The 15,900-nt window shown below is 45.1% G+C and overlaps 1 protein-coding gene across 1 annotated transcript in view; it reads right to left on the bottom strand.

Annotated features, from left to right (window-relative positions):
* Nucleotides 1-15,900, bottom strand: part of GRIN2B (glutamate ionotropic receptor NMDA type subunit 2B) — a 969,425-nt gene that overhangs the window by 883,415 nt on the left and 70,110 nt on the right. The window lies entirely within an intron of this gene.

The following is a 15,900-nucleotide window of genomic DNA, read 5'->3' as shown; positions in this document are numbered from 1 at the left end:
GCCGACTTTCATCTTCCTGCCTCTCTGCCTTTTTTTAATACGAGGCATTCTCCTCATTGCGGCAGAGGAGAAGTCTCGCGTTGTAATCCTATCCCTGCTCTTCCTGACACTCCCCCTTGTGACTGAAGACGTCACGCAGGGGAATGAATGCTTTGTTGCCTTAGTAACGGCAACCGAGATCGAGGCTTGGTTAGGATTTCTATTGACGCTACGGCGCATGCGCGAGATTTCCGGAGTGAAATCTAACTAAGGGCGGAAATGACGTCCGGAAAGGACGTCAAAGCCCGAATTTGAAATGGCGCGGGCGATACCCGGAAGGAAGATAATTTGGAAAAGAGAAAAAAAGGTATTTACAGCGCTCGTTTTGAGATATAACATATACAGAATGAAGGCTGATGTACAGTATTAGAGTAACATTAGTAAAATGGAAATTTTTTGGGCGGGTTTACTTCCTCTTTAAGCTTCAAAGATCTATACTGTATCTGCACTGTGATGCATCGCTGCTTCAAACTGCTAGTCTCCTAGAGTTGGGCTGGGTTCACACTGCCGTGCAGAGCGGCTCCAAGCGGGGGTCCGGTGCATCCCTGTTCACTGTTTCAGGTCCGATTTCGGTCTGCATTTTTTGCTGAATTCGTACCTGAAATGAACCAGAAAACGCACAGGACTTCTGTGAAATTCGCCCCGCAACCGTCCCGGAGATGTGTGAACAGGCATCATTGAGAGACCATCAGTCTCCTGACATGTGAATTGGATGCGGAGAAACCCACATCCAATTCGCAATAGTGTAAGCCCAGCCTTAGAGTTGGTAATGTCACTACTGTGCAGCTCACTGTTCTCTAAGGGCCCTTTCGCACTGGCTTTCCGATCAGGTCCACCTGTCAGTTTTTCAGGCGGACCTAATCGGACACTCCATGCACCTCTGGAGCAGCAGATGTCAGCGGTGACATGTCAGCTGACATGCGCCAATCTGATCCTGTCTGTGAAATCCAGACAGATGAAAATCCTATTTTCCATCTGTCTGGAGAGTCGGATCAGATAGGATCATATGGAAATGTACAGGCAGTCCGTTTTCATCTGATCTACAGTTGCAAAAAAAGTATGTGAACCCTTTTGGAATGATACGGATTTCTGCACAAATTGGTCATAAAATGTAATCTGATCTTCATCTAAGTCACAACAATAGACAATCACAGTCTGCTTAAACTAATAACACACAAATAATTAAATGTTACCATGTTTTTATTGAACACACCATGTAAACATTCACAGTGCAGGTGGAAAAAGTATGTGAACCCCTGGATTTAATAACTGGTTGAACCTCCTTTGGCAGCAATAACTTCAACCAAACGTTTCCTGTTGCAGATCAGACGTGCACAACGGTCAGGAGTAATTCTTGACCATTCCTCTTTACAGAACTGTTTCAGTTCAGCAATATTCTTGGGATGTCTGGTGTGAATCGCTTTCTTGATGCCACAGCATCTCAATCCGGTTGAGGTCAGGACTCTGACTGGGCCACTAGGCGTATTTTCTTCTGTTTAAGCCCTTCTGTTGTTTATTTACTTCTATGCTTTGGGTCATTGTCCTGTTGCAACACCCATCTTCTGTTGAGCTTCAGCTGGTGGATAGATGGCCTTAAGTTCTCCTGCAAAATGTCTTGATAAACTTGGGAATTAATTTTTCCTGCAATGATATCAATCCGTCCAGGCCCTGACACAGCAAAGCAGCCCCAAACCATGATGCCCCCACCACCATACTTCACAGTTGGGATGAGGTTTTGATGTTGATGTGCTGTGTCTCTTTTTCTTCACTCGTAGTGTTGTGTGTTTCTTCCAAACAACTCAACTTTGGTTTCATCTGTCCACAGAATATTTTGCCAGTACTGCTGTGGAACATCCAGATGCTCTTGTTCAAATTGTAAACGTGCAGCAATGTTTTTTTTCTGGACAGCAGTTGCATCATCTGTGGTATCCTCCCATAAAATCCATTCTTGTTTAGTGTTTTACGTATCGTAGATTCGCTAACAGGGATGTTAGCATATGCCAGAGACTTTTGTAAGTCTTTAGCTGACACTCTAGCATTCTTCTCCACCTCATTGAGCAGTCTGCGCTGTGCTCTTGCAGTCATATTTACAGGACGCCCATTCCTAAGGAGAGTAGCAGCAATGCTGAACTTTCTCCATTTATAAACAATTTGTCTTACTGTGGACTGATGAACAGCAAGGCTTTTGGAGATACTTTTATAACCCTTTCCAGCTTTATGCAAGTCAACAATTCTTAATTGTATTTCTTCTGAGAGCTCTTTTGTGCACGGCATCATTCACATCAGGCGATGCTTCTTGTGAAAAGGAAACCCAGAACTGGTGTGTGTTTTTTATAGGGCAGGGCAGCTGTAACCAACACCTCCAATCTTATCTCATTGATTGGATTCCAGTATGCTGACACCTCACTCCAATTAGCTCTTGGAGATCTCATTAGTCTAGGGGTTCACATACTTTTTCCATGTGCACTGTGAATGTTTACACGGTGTGTTCAATTAAAACATGGTAACATTTAATTCTTTGTGTGTTATTAGTTTAAGCAGACTGTTGTGACTTAGATGAAGATCAGATCACATTTTATGACCAATTTGTGCAGAAATCCATATCATTCCAAAGGGGTTGACATACTTTTTTTTGCAACTGTACATAAAGGACAGCGGGGCTTTGCCAGGTCCATCTCCGCACAATGAGCAGAGACGGACCTGTCATCTGCCTGATCTGCGGGGATCAACTGGATCGATCTCTGCTGAGCAAAGCGGAGTCCGTACACGGACAAGCCCGCGTGAAAGGGGCCTTAATGGAGGGAAAGCGGTCACTGGAGACTCGCACTGCAGAAATCTGTCTGCTTATGTGTTATGTGGATCTGTGATCCCCAGGTCCCCACAGTCAGTACTTACCTCTGCGAGTGATGAGTTGTCAGTGCTCATGCAGCTGATGCAGAGGCCTGGGGATTGAAATCCAAACTCCCTCTTATTTCTATAGTACTTCTGGGACAGATCAGAGAATTATGATTGCTCAGTGCCAGCACAGAGCATTGTTTTGATCTGTCCCAAAAGCAATGCAGAAATAACTCACAGAGGTAAGTACAGAAAAGTGTACATTGTTTTGTCAGGAAAAGGTGAACAAACCTTTTAATTAAGTCTTCAGAACATCATCAGTCATGAGGGGGTGGATCTGACATCAGGACTCAAAGCCCTGTCCCTATGCTAAGATGGCTGCTTCCATACAGAGAAGAAATGCAGAACAAGGCACGGTAAATCTGTTAACAGGGAAAAAAATCAGTTCAGGAAGCAGGTATACTGGTACCTAGTTTTGCAATATGCTCACTTTTTGAACAAAGCTTCCATAGTTTAAACATTCTTTGAAAATAGGCTCACCTGACCATATAATCTCTGTAGACTACATTTTTTGATTCACCAAAATTATGTTATAACGTGACCTACATAAACTATTCAAAAATGTATATCCAATAAGGCAGGCCCTTGCATTACATACTTGTTGGTAGATCTAAAGGCAATTGCTCAATCTGAATGTAGTGTGTATGGTGAGCCTTAGGCTCAAGGCATAAAGCCAGCATAGCAGGAAGATAGTCCACTGAGATTTGAAAATGACATTCAAATAGGGAAATTAAATCCTTATCCTCGTGTTAGAGAGTTATAAATTGAACAAATTGTCTACTCTGTCTGTAATGAATTCCAACTCCAGGAAACAATACAATGATCTGTTTCAGAGGGGCTATGCTTGCACTGCAAGGGTTAACTGCTCGTTTTGTCTAGGGAGAAGAGAAATGCCTTTACTTACCTGATCCTCAGCTCCTCCAGCAGATGGTGCTCCCCAACGTTCCAGTGGTGGACTGTTCTTTGACATTCCCATGTCTAGTGCATGGCTATGGACCATGCACTGGTTTTGATGACATCAGGACCTTAGACCAAGGGAGACAATGTGGGGAGGAGTGGATGATAGGGTAAGAAAATCAGCTTTTTTGTGTCCCCTAGACCTAAATCAGAAATTACCCTTGCAGTGTCAACACAATCCTACTGCTAGGAATAATGTTATAGTTTCCCAGAGTTGGGCTTTAAATATGTTCTCTTGCAGTAACATGATGTACTGCATCCCTGTTCTATACGCTAACCATTTTGTAATATAAAATATTTCAGGATGACAGAATTAATGCCTGTGCAGATATTTGTTCCGAAGATCAAGGATCCTGACGTTATGATTCTTGGTGGCTGATGGATGCATGTTTCTCGCCTCTGAATGTTCATGTGGCCATATGCTTGTTGTTCCCCATTCACCGCATGTAATGCCTGTGAATACTTCTGTGTGGGCGACCTTACGGTGAATGCATTTCTGAGCTTGCAGTTCAGTGACAAGCTTTCCGAGGGTCTGCAATCACGAAGTATAATTATACACAAGCTTACCAGGGTGAACAATGGCAGTTTAGAAAGGCACAGCTGCCCTCCCCCTGTCCTCTGTTCAGCACACTGTAATGACAACAAGATGATTCAGCTTCCAACCAGAATTCTTGATTAACTCACCATGGAGACAGAGCATGGCAGATACTACACACATGCCAGAAGCATAGAAAAAAAGATTTGCTGAACTACACCCACTCACATTTAACAAGCCCTATACAATCAGATGTCCCAAAAAGACTTAACACCTCTTTAGACAGCCTAACTAAAGGCACAAAAGATGTAATTTAAATATATAAATTTGTGGCCACACAGGACATACATACATTACACATTATGTGCATATAATACCTTTCAAACCCAGATATCACCTCGCAAAGGTAGTTATGACGTCATAACTGCACACAGGATAGACTAATGGGTGGGACCCAGCAGCTCCTCCCCCTCTGGTCTAGCTGTAGAAAGCTACAGGGGGTGGATACAAGACTAGTCAAGCATCAGTGACCGTTCTTTAAACAGGAAACTCTTGAACAAAGGCAAAGTAAAGTAGTTGTTTAATGCTAGATTACTGCACAGATGTGGAAGAAATGCACAAAAGATACAAAAGATACACATTCCAGTAAGATTACACATACTTCTTGTATTTAAACAACTTTTGATTAGCCTGTAACAACATCATACTCTTAAACCAATCAATGGAATTTACTGGATTTACATTACTACCTAGGTCAGTGTCCATTAAATTATTCAAAACAAGGTCTTCCTCACAAAACAAAACACTCTGCTGAGCCTTTTATATAAAAAAAAATATATATATATATTATTCAGATGCTGAGCTTCCAACATTTTCTATTATGCCACGTACACACGATCGGAATTCCGGCCAGAAAAAGACCGATGGGAGCTTTTAATTTGAAAATGCCACCGTGTGTATGCTCCATCGGAATTTAGCTGTCCGAATTTCCTCCAGCCAAAAATTGATAGCATGTTCTCAATTTTCTATTGGAAATTCTGATCAGGTGTATTCAATTCCGACACGCCAAAAAATCACGCATTCTCAGATTCAACTACGAGACAGAAGCTATTGGCTACTGGCTATTGAATTTCCTTTTTCTAGTCCCGTCGTACGTGCTGTACGTCACCGTGTTATAAGCGATCGGAATTTGGTGTGACCATGTGTAGGCAAGACAGCTTGAGCCGAATTCCGTCGGAATTCCATCGCGAAAACCATCAGAGCTTTTTTCGACGAGAATTCCTGATCGTGTGTACGTGGCATAAGATGCAAGAAGGTGTTTCAGTATTCCATGAAGATTAGATGTTAGCACACACCTCGTTAGGAAGCTTTACAGTATGTGTTCAGATGACATAAAATAATTTCTAAAACAAACCAAAACGAAAACCAAATATCCATTAAGAGACTACAAAGTTTGAAGGATTTTTTAGTGAACAGCCTTGCTATTTGCACATGTTAAAATTATCACATTTTGCTGTGCAACAAGAAGACGTGCTAACATTAAAATGATCTCATGGTGGCCTGTAGTAAGCTGTGGAGACGCTGCGGCATATACAGTTCGTTACCTGAGCCAACTGTACTATGGCTGCAATTTGCACGGAAGAATAGGGAGTAACAGGTGGATGACGAGATGGCTGAGGTGGTGAGATGCAAGTGGTTCCCTGTATGTATAACTCATGTCATTAGAGGCTTCAATGCTGTAAAACAGAATAGCCTCCTTTACTCCTCATACTCACCTTCAGGCATACCAACCTTCAATCTCCCCACCATCCGCACTCTTGATGAACTATTCTCCAGGAACTCTTTTGTATCAGGTTGAATTACTGTGCTTGATACTGGTTAGCATCAGCCTAAATCAGGCAATACCTGTGGTCACAATGCAAAGCCTCAAAGAGCATAATACCAGAATTTAAGAAATAATCCCTATGAAGCAAACAACATATTTTACATTATCTCTGGGCAGCCCTTGAATTCGGAAGCCGCCTTGCATCATCCATGCCAGTGCAATACACACATCACTGTGTGTATTGCACACAGAACACACACAGTGATCTATTATGCCCCGTACACACGAGCGGACTTTTCAACATCCAAAGTCCGAAGGACCGAGTCCGTCAGACTATCCGATCGTGTGTGGGCTGCAACGGACTTTTGATTCGCCAAAGTCTGACGGACTTTAGAAATGAAGCATGCTTCAAATTTTCCCGAAGGAACTCCGCCGGACCCGGTCCCCTTCGAAAACTCCGCTCGTGTGTGTGCTACTCCGACGGACTAAAACCGACGCTAGGGCAGCTATTGGCTACTGGCTATGAACTTCCTTATTCGAGACGGGTCGTACGTCATCACGTTCGAATCCGTCGGAGTTTAGTGTGATCGTGTGTGGCCAAGTCCGTTCGGCCGAAAAGTCTGTCAGAACTCCGTCGGAACTCCGGCGGAACTCCTTTGGAAGTCTGTCAGACATAAGTCCTCTCGTGTGTACGGGGCATTAGAATTCTAGCTGGACTATATTTTGCATCAACCCATTGCACCTAGTTCATTTAGTATTAAGAAGTGTAGAAGTGTGATTGCTGGGATGAATGAATGCGAACGCAGCTGTGACCTCTCCTAAGACAACGTTGTCTTTTTAAATTCATTTAGTTGTGGTAGATCTCTTCACTGGAATTTCTGTCTTTTTGTCTATTTATTATGATGCTTTTTTCTACAATAAATGTACCTATATTTACATGTGACCTTCTTGGTAGGATTTCTTTCCTTCCTTTTGTGCAAAAGCTAATGCACTACCTTGCCATTTGCACATGTTGAATTTATCAGATTTTTCTGTGCAACAAGAAGACGTGCTAACATTAAAATGATCCCATTGTGGCCTGTAGTAAGCATGCAACCTTTGAAGTATGACACGTCTAAGTCCCATATTGCATACTTGTTCTAGGTCATACACTCATTGGGTTTTAAAATCAGGATCTGCATAACAACCCCAGAGCCTGTACCTTTAAAATCAAGTCAGCAATGGCAGCTCACATTTTGTGCTATTCACAGGTTCTTTTTTAAAGGTACATTCCAATAAGCTATGAAAATAAAGCCTTGGGATGCATACAGGGAGCACTCCTACTTCCACAGTGCATACATTTTTCATCCAGGGATCATTTCATTGCACCAGTTCATCCCATCCAATTTCATTTGGTATTCTGGTTTTATGGGAACTCTTATATGTGATGCATATGAGTTTCCAAAAACACTGACTACAGGCTCTTTGATGTCTTTTACAAACATAAAGCCGGATTTAAAAAATGCCAGTACTAAGACGTTTCTAGAAGTCCAGATACTCTATGTGATGAGCTGGCGTCAACACTAACTTCTGAAGGTTCAAGATCCAACATAACCTTTTTTAGGTTTAAACTGTCACTTTATATTGTAAACACTGCGTAAACTGTTGGCGCTATATAAATCCTGTATAATAATAATAATAATTGTCAGTTAAGAATTTTGCTCACTGCTCCCTCAACAGGAGATCGTTCAGATATTGCGCAATGGTGATACCCTGGAGAAAAACAAAGGAATCCAAGGGTAGTGATGGACGAACGTTTCGCCCGGCGGTCGTTTCGCGGCGAATTTCCGACTTTCGCCGTCCGCGGGTTCGAACGCCTTTTTCCGTCGTTCGCCCCGGCGGACTTACGTGTTTAATGTATACAAGAACTTTAACCTTTCGTGACACGTTTATCATGTGTTACAGGACAACCAATTGAGACATGACAGCTCATGGACACTTGGACATTCCCCCTAACCTATAAATACACCCGATCCGGTGGCCATTTTACATTCTTTCTTCTGTCACTGTAGGGAAAGGATCCTGTGTGGAGTAGGGACAGAGAAAACGCTAGCTATTTGGTACACAAAAGTTCTTTTCAGGACTGGTATAGGTGTTAGGTCAGCAGCCTGAGTTTCTTTTGTCAGTTTAGATAAAGGGACAGAGCGCTGTATGCTGCTATTTTAGGGACAGCTCAGCCAGATTAGTCTTTCTTCATCATCATCATCATCATCATCATCATTAGCTGTTACTATCAGGTCCACAAAAGAGCTATTCCAGCTAATCGTTCCAGCCTACTCTTTTTTGCCAATTTGTATAGGGACAGGCAGGAAGCAGTGTGTCAGGCAGTGAGGATAATTTTAAAGACTTGCTGTTACTATTAGTTCCACAAAGGTTCTTTTCAGGACTGGTATCAGTGGTACGGTAATAGGCTTGTACACGTATAATATTCTTTCTTCCAAATATAGAAAGAATATTATACTTGACTGCTGCCCTTCTGCTGCAGTCTGCTAATCATTCACAACTCACTTGTTCCACAAAGCTCTTTATCAGGACTGGTAACTTGGTCTGTCTAGGGTGCTACGGTACATAGGCTTGGGTGCGGTACAGTCTGCTGTTCTGTAAGGACCGCTATCGGTCCACAATACATAGGGTTGCCGTGCACTACTGCTGACCGCTGCCCTATACTGCAGCAGTCCTTCAGCGGTATAGGGACTGACGCACAGTCTGCTAAACACTAATACACAACCTGCTTGGTCCACAAAAGTTCTTATAAGGACTGGTAACTTGGTATAGGGTGCTACGGTACATAGGCCTGAGTGCGTTACAGTCTGCTGTTCTGTAAGGACCGCTATCGGTCCACAATACATAGGGTTGACGTGCACTACTGCTGACCGCTGCCCTATACTGCAGCAGTCCTTCAGCGGTATAGGGACTGACGCACAGTCTGCTAAACACTAACACACAACCTGCTTGGTCCACAAAAGTTTTTATAAGGACTGGTAACTTGGTATAGGGTGCTACGGTACATAGGCCTGAGTGCAGTACAGTCTGCTGTTCTGTAAGGACTGCTATCGGTCCACAATACATAGGGTTGCCGTGCACTACTGCTGACCGCTGCCCTATACTGCAGCAGTCCTTCAGCGGTATAGGGACTGACGCACAGTCTGCTAAACACTAATACACAACCTGCTTGGTCCACAAAAGTTCTTATAAGGACTGGTAACTTGGTATAGGGTGCTACGGTACATAGGCCTGAGTGCAGTACAGTCTGCTGTTCTGTAAGGACCGCTATCGGTCCACAATACATAGGGTTGCCGTGCACTACTGCTGACCGCTGCCCTATACTGCAGCAGTCCTTCATTGGTATAGGGACTGACGTACAGTCTGCTAATCACTAACACACAACCTGCTTGGTCCACAAAAGTTCTTATAAGGACTGGTAACTTGGTATAGGGTGCTACGGTACATAGGCCTGAGTGCGTTACAGTCTGCTGTTCTGTAAGGACCGCTATCGGTCCACAATACATAGGGTTGCCGTGCACTACTGCTGACCGCTGCCCTATACTGCAGCAGTCCTTCAGCGGTATAGGGACTGACGCACAGTCTGCTAAACACTAATACACAACCTGCTTGGTCCACAAAAGTTCTTATAAGGACTGGTAACTTGGTATAGGGTGCTACGGTACATAGGCCTGAGTGCAGTACAGTCTGCTGTTCTGTAAGGACCGCTATCGGTCCACAATACATAGGGTTGCCGTGCACTACTGCTGACCGCTGCCCTATACTGCAGCAGTCCTTCATTGGTATAGGGACTGACGTACAGTCTGCTAATCACTAACACACAACCTGCTTGGTCCACAAAAGTTCTTATAAGGACTGGTAACTTGGTATAGGGTGCTACGGTACATAGGCCTGAGTGCGTTACAGTCTGCTGTTCTGTAAGGACCGCTATCGGTCCACAATACATAGGGTTGCCGTGCACTACTGCTGACCGCTGCCCTATACTGCAGCAGTCCTTCAGCGGTATAGGGACTGACGCACAGTCTGCTAAACACTAACACACAACCTGCTTGGTCCACAAAAGTTTTTATAAGGACTGGTAACTTGGTATAGGGTGCTACGGTACATAGGCCTGAGTGCAGTACAGTCTGCTGTTCTGTAAGGACCGCTATCGGTCCACAATACATAGGGTTGCCGTGCACTACTGCTGACCGCTGCCCTATACTGCAGCAGTCCTTCATTGGTATAGGGACTGACGTACAGTCTGCTAATCACTAACACACAACCTGCTTGGTCCACAAAAGTTCTTATAAGGACTGGTAACTTGGTATAGGGTGCTACGGTACATAGGCCTGAGTGCGTTACAGTCTGCTGTTCTGTAAGGACCGCTATCGGTCCACAATACATAGGGTTGCCGTGCACTACTGCTGACCGCTGCCCTATACTGCAGCAGTCCTTCAGCGGTATAGGGACTGACGCACAGTCTGCTAAACACTAACACACAACCTGCTTGGTCCACAAAAGTTTTTATAAGGACTGGTAACTTGGTATAGGGTGCTACGGTACATAGGCCTGAGTGCAGTACAGTCTGCTGTTCTGTAAGGACCGCTATCGGTCCACAATACATAGGGTTGACGTGCACTACTGCTGACCGCTGCCCTATACTGCAGCAGTCCTTCAGCGGTATAGGGACTAAGAGTTTTGTCACAGGGTGATTTAAAAAATGACAGGCAGAGGAAGAGGCAGGCCCTTCCGCAGGGGTGGTAGGGGTAGGGCAGGAGCAACAGCCTTGAGCCAAAGTGGGAAGTTGCAGAAGGTGCGTTCAATTACTTTAAAGGACGCACCAGACTTGGTTGAGTGGCTCACTCAGCCTTATTCTTCTGCACCCTCCTCATCCTCTCGATCTGCACCCTCTTCTTCACTCTCTGCTATGTGCACCCCCAAAGACACTACCACCAACAACACCACCACCACCACATACCTTCCGCTTGAGTGCAAATGGGGGCCTTCATGCTCCAGTGTTTTAATAGGGACCCCCGTATAAAAAGCATGAGGGTCAAGGACCAGTACTGGGTGGCAACGTACTTAGATCCCCGGTACAAACACAAAATGGCGGAAATGTTACCGCCGTCGCAGAGGGCTGTCAGAATGCAGCACTTCCAGGCCTTGCTTCGAGAAATGCTGCATTCTGCTTTTGCGTGCGCTGGCAGAGGAGCAATTCCCACTCCCAGAGAAGGATTTGCGGGTACCAATCCAACAGCGCCTGCAAGAAGAGGCCGGTTTGAAGATGTGTTGGTGACTTCGGATATGAGGTCATTCTTTCAGCCGACCCATCGACAGGTGTCATCCGGATCCAGCATCAGGGAACGCCTAGACCGTCAGGTGTCCGACTACATTGGGTTAACGGCCGATGTGGACGCTCTGAGGAGTGATGAACCCCTAGACTACTGGGTGGGCAGGCTTGACCTCTGGCCAGAGCTTGCCCAATTTGCAATCGAACTGTTGGCTTGCCCCTCATCCAGTGTCCTGTCCGAAAGGACGTTCAGCGCAGCAGGGGGGATTGTGACCGATAAGCGTACTCGCCTAGCTCACGACAGTGTTAACTACCTCACATTTCTAAAAATGAATGAGGCATGGATCTCGGAGGAATTCAACACATGTGATCAGTAGACCATGTATATGTCTATAAACAATTTTTGGAATCAAGCACACAGACCTTCTTAATTCATTTGGCTCACTTCCCTGACCCAAAAAAGCACACCGTACTATATGCCCCTACCCTCCTCTTTGAAGAGGTTGAGCGGTGTCATATTTCTACTGGGGCTGCTTATTATGAGGGGTTCCCACCATCCCTGTGCTGTGCTGACTTCCTCCTGGGTGTTCTTATTATGAGGGGCTCCCACCATCCCTGTGCTGTGCTGACTTCCTCCTGGGGGTTCTTATTATGAGGGGATCACACCATCCCTGTGCTGTGCTGACTTCCTCCTGGGGCTGCTTACGGTGCTGCTGTCAGCGCTGTATGTCACGGAGCTGCTGTCAGCGCTGTATGTCACGGAGCTGCTGTCAGCGCTGTATGTCACGGAGCTGCTGTCAGCGCTGTATGTCACGGAGCTGCTGTCAGCGCTGTATGTCACGGAGCTGCTGTCAGCGCTGTATGTCACGGAGCTGCTGTCAGCGCTGTATGTCACGGAGCTGCTGTCAGCGCTGTATGTCACGGAGCTGCTGTCAGCGCTGTATGTCACGGAGCTGCTGTCAGCGCTGTATGTCACGGTGCTGCTGTCAGCGCTGTATGTCACGGAGCTGCTGTCAGCGCTGTATGTCACGGAGCTGCTGTCAGCGCTGTATGTCACGGAGCTGCTGTCAGCGCTGTATGTCACGGAGCTGCTGTCAGCGCTGTATGTCACGGAGCTGCTGTCAGCGCTGTATGTCACGGAGCTGCTGTCAGCGCTGTATGTCACGGTGCTGCTGTCAGCGCTGTATGTCACGGAGCTGCTGTCAGCGCTGTATGTCACGGAGCTGCTGTCAGTGCTGTATGTCACGGAGCTGCTGTCAGCGCTGTATGTCACGGAGCTGCTGTCAGCGCTGTATGTCACGGAGCTGCTGTCAGCGCTGTATGTCACGGTGCTGCTGTCAGCGCTGTATGTCACGGTGCTGCTGTCAGCGCTGTATGTCACGGAGCTGCTGTCAGCGCTGTATGTCACGGAGCTGCTGTCAGCGCTGTATGTCACGGAGCTGCTGTCAGCGCTGTATGTCACGGAGCTGCTGTCAGCGCTGTATGTCACGGAGCTGCTGTCAGCGCTGTATGTCACGGTGCTGATGTCAGTGCTCTGTATTACGGTGCTGCTGTCAGTGCTCTGTATCTCCTGCACCCTCTTGTTTGCCTACCCTGGTCCCTGACCTTCCCTCTCCTCCATTGCCTTCATTAGCTCCATAGTCCTGAATTGTCAGAACAATTTCCCAAATAAAAAAAAAATGCTTGTAGTTATCGATCCCAAATTCACCTCATACATGTATTATGCTATTGTCCAGGTGGTGGGACTACGTGCTACCCCCTAATAATTACCCCGTGGCCGCAAATTCGACCTAAAGGTTTGCGAAATTCGCCTCCCATTGAAGTCAATGGAGCCCGCGGCGAACGGTCGTTTTCGCGAACGTTTGTGTCCGTTCGCGTTTCGCGTTCGCGAAACGTCCCGTCGGAAGTTCGTCCATCACTATCCAAGGGGCTATAATGTTAGTGAATATCATGATTGTGGAAGGGAAACCAAATAGTATGGCCACAAAGTGTTGGGGACAGACAGCAAAGCGAAAGAATAGCTCACATGCTGGAAAATCCAGACATGCAAGAATGCCTCAATGATGTCTACAGAGGCCAAAAAGTCTCCCTGATGGAGGAAATCTATGACAGACTTGGTGGATTCAATTACAATTTTTTAGGAATAAATGTATTTACCTTACATCCTTAAGATCCAAGATTGGGTGAATGCACCCTTTTGGTATGAGAACTGTGAAGAGGTTGGAATAAAATCCATGAAACCTGTCTGACACAAGAACTAAGACAATAACTCACTGATCTAGAAAACTTGCAAAGGCAGCAAGGAGAGCTGATAATTTATGCAGTGACACAGGACATGGGAAAGCATGAAGTGAAGGATCTAAAAGCAGATCTCTAGTTTCTAGGAAACCACCCTGTACCCAGACATGTTGTGTATCCAGAAGGCTAAGAGACATCCTCTCAATATGGAAAGTGGGAGCATCTTGTTTGCCAAATGGGGTTTGTTTGCTGGTTTGGGGAATTTAGAGGTTTAGGGTTTGCAGTTGAACTGGACTCCTGATTTTGGCATGGTCTTTAGAGCTTCAAGCCTTTCTCCGCTGGGGTAGATAAGTACTCTCATCTCCAATAACATCCTTGATGAGACTGTCCCATGAAGCTCCAAAGAGATGGTGATCCTTAAAGGGCATGTACAGAAGATGCATTTTACATGCCCATCTACACAATAGTGTAGGACAATTGGCATTAGCTCTAAGTACTCTGCAAATAAAGGATCAGTGTGCATTTTTAAGTAATTACATGCATCTGGCTGTCAATAAATCCACAATCAAAAATGTATTAGGTGACAAGGTTTTGCTGTATATGTACAGTGCAGTGTGTGTTTTTATGGAAAGCAATTGTATACAGTATATACATAAAAATAATGTATTATTAAAAAGTGTTGGCAATGTACACACAGAGCCTGAATGAATGGTCCACATGCCAATTGCTGCTGGCCCACAATCACAATGCTAGGAACAAGTAACCATTTTGTATCAGTAGCTGTAAACGTGTGCCTATGTCGGCATAAATGAGTTTGGGGAGGTAAACCTGTTCTCATGATAATAGTATAAGTGGGTGTACCCCCTCACTTTGTAGAGATCTACTTTCTGCTGTGCCTGTGGGACAGGTAAGGAATTTAAACATTAAAAAAAATTAAAACATTAAAAAAATACAGGGATCTTATTTATTTACTACTCTATCCAAATTGAAAAACAGTTTTAGCCTTAAATACACTTTAAAAAGTCTACCTTCTGCTCTTGGTTCCCTGCACTGTTGGCTTTTAGCTGGTGTAGGCAAGTGTAAAGCATATTTACATTACAAAACCTTTTTGTTTCAGTTGTTCAATGTTTTATTGAAAGTATCCCAATGTTGTAATTCAAATCGGTATTAAAGGAGAAGTCCAGCCAAAGCTCATTTGGCTGGACTTCTATTGATCACAGGAATGCAGTTAGTTTTGCACTCCTGTGACTGTTTTTAGCAGAGAGCGGGCTGAAGCCTGCAGGAATCAGTCCGGGCACCACGTCACCCCGACAATGGCAGTCTGACCTCTCGGCCTCTTAAGTGGTTAACATGTGGGCAAAAAAGTAGAGAATTATAGAAAAGTATACATGCAGGCAGAATCAGTTTATTTTCTCCACTACAGATGGCACTCCACAGCAGCAGCAGTGCAGAGCGAGAGGAAGTCAGGAGGAACATGGTTCCTCTATGGTTTCCTGATTTACTGGGGCAGTGATCCAGTTGGACACTAACAGTCCATGTGACTCTGGCAGCCATCTTGGTCAGTTTTATGTAAGACCCTGGCTCCTGGGTTTGGCGCACATTTAGCGCATGGATAGTTTAGGGACAGGTTACCTGTCTGTCAGGGACAGTATTAATGGCAGAGAAAGGTTCCAGACAAGTATGGAAAGCATAGTGATCTGTCACTCTTCCTCAAAACCTCCCATTTGGGCTTGGACTGGCTAGGCCACATTCCGCCCCTCAATATTTCTGTAAGTGTTCCGGGTTGGGCTTCATTCCTTTGGGCTTGTTGTGAACCATTTTACTTTGACTTCAATACAAGTTCTTGTATTTGCATCAGGACTGAGTTTTCGTTATTGCACCATGCTGCAACCGCCTACATACATTCTCTTGTGACAGTTTCCTACTTATACTTAGGGGACCTGCCTCAAATGGCACATTATTACACATCTGTTATCTCACAAATGTCTAAAACCTATGTCTAGGTTTGGGCAAATGTAATGGACCTGAAACGGTGCTGATTAGGGACATTTGGGCAGCAGTAACCACAATACAGTGACATTTGAGTTGAGTTGAGGA

This window comes from Lithobates pipiens, unplaced genomic scaffold, assembly GCF_037356315.1.
Source record: "Lithobates pipiens isolate NorthernLeopardFrog02 unplaced genomic scaffold, aLitPip1_a1.2 Scaffold_23, whole genome shotgun sequence".
In the NCBI taxonomy this organism is placed as follows: Eukaryota; Metazoa; Chordata; class Amphibia; order Anura; family Ranidae; genus Lithobates; species Lithobates pipiens.
This window is presented reverse-complemented; position numbering and strand designations above follow the sequence as displayed.